Consider the following 1990-nt stretch of genomic DNA (forward strand, 5'->3'; position numbering starts at 1 on the left):
AAATTGGAGCAACTTGCATGTTGTTAATGTACAGCAAATGCTAGACATGGTATCATACCAATAATTTAAAATTCCTAACTAGACCTTTTTTTTTTCAGAGATTGTATACTTCATATTCATATATATTTGCTGTCTGTGATTTAGTGAAATGCAGGGGAAAAAATAAGTTGATTCAATGCCCAAATTTGTTATTTATTCTCACTGTTTTCATCACTTTTGGCTCTAGGAAATTGTATCAGACAGAGTTCTGGCAAGAAACAGATGGCACGTTCAAGAGAAATGATTAAAGAGAACTCTAATGAAGACACAAAGGGTGGGCCGGGCAAGGGAAACCAGCCGAGGAGGGTGAGGTAGGCATTCCTGAGCCTCCCAACCACCCCCAGGGCTGACACAACAAGAGGAAGGGATGCTTGGAGTGGGATGAGGCCTGTGCGTGAAAGGAGGGAGGTCTGGCTAGTAGAGGAGGGATTTGACACTTCCAGCCCCCCGGCCAGTGGGGGGGAGCCCAGGGAACGCGTCCAGCTTGCCTTTCCTGTGTCCTCCAGTTTCCCACCAGGCACTGCTGTTGGCTGAGCCCCGCAGAAAGCCAGGGGTAAAGAAACTGACTGTCACAGTCCCTTCAGATAAGCCTCCTGGGACACAGAACAAGAAGAGAAACCTGAAGAATGATATGGAGGAATAAGTGGAAAAAAGCCCACTACAGGGATACAGAAAATCATATTTTACTTTAGATATATGCTGTGGGCTTATAGAATTGGTAATGTAATTGTAGCTCTTCAGCTGTGGCAGAAATGGAAAATGCAACCCTTTTACTGCACATTGGACATACCCTGACCAAGTCAGGAAGGATATTTGGCTTTGGGAGTTATGAGTATGAAATAAGAATATATATAAACATGGGAGAAACTGTTAAGATCTTGAGGAATAGAAGTTAACAAAATTAAACAAAGGAAGTACAAAGGAGATGGGAATCTGTTCACCTCTGCCTTCGACTTTTTAGCAAATACTGTATTACAAGTACAAATACTGTGAAAATGTTCCCAGGAGCCATGGGAATGACTAACCTCCTCCTCACCTCACCCCCAACCCCCTATAAAAAAAGAAAAAAAAACCTTGTAATTCAGATTATGGAAATATTCCCCTAGTTTGTAAGAAAAACAATAGGAAGATGAAATTGACTTTAAAGGCATTCAATTGTAGACTATATTTTAAAATAATGTTTTGTACCCTTAAAGGGAGAAATATCAAGGTCATATGTTTGTCTGAACAAGGATAAAATGTATATGAACTCTAGTCTATTTTTTCTAAATCACACTCTTGTAAGGAGCCCATTTACTGTAAATATTTGAATCTGTTAGGTATTAGATATGAGCGAGGTTATTTTTGTTTTGTGTATTTATTTACTTTTTCATTCTTAGATGTTTTCATTGTGCCTTCTGCCATCAAATGGCCTCAGTTGGAAGATTGGAATAACACAGGATCTCACTTAAAACACACAAATTTATCTACGTTCATTATCAAACTGACATTCTGGGCCAAAAAATTTACATTCTATACGGACTCCAGGTCTTCTGCTACACATATTGAAAGACAAGTATAGCAGTTACTTCCCTATACAGATAAGTTATCTATCTACCCATTATCCATGTATCTGTGAATCTAAATTTATACTAATTCAAATGTAAAATGTAGCCTACTTGTAGAATTCTCTCTACAACTCTCCAGTCACTGAAGAAATATTTACTGTTCTTAGTCCATTAGAATGGCTGGTCCTCACTTAGGATAAAATGGTAACTGTCTGCTGCTGAAATTCACTTTGTTTTTTTTTTGGCTTGTACTTTATCTCATCAAAGACAATTTGTAAAGCTTCAATATTTTACAGACAGCCTCTAATGGTTTGAATTGTTCTGTCTTCTAGGGACAGATAACAAAGTGAAAATATAGCTAAGCCTTTTCTCATAGTTGACAGTTCTAGTCCTTTAGAACAGGA

Source organism: Manis javanica, chromosome 4 (assembly GCF_040802235.1).
Source record: "Manis javanica isolate MJ-LG chromosome 4, MJ_LKY, whole genome shotgun sequence".
Taxonomy (NCBI): domain Eukaryota; kingdom Metazoa; phylum Chordata; class Mammalia; order Pholidota; family Manidae; genus Manis; species Manis javanica.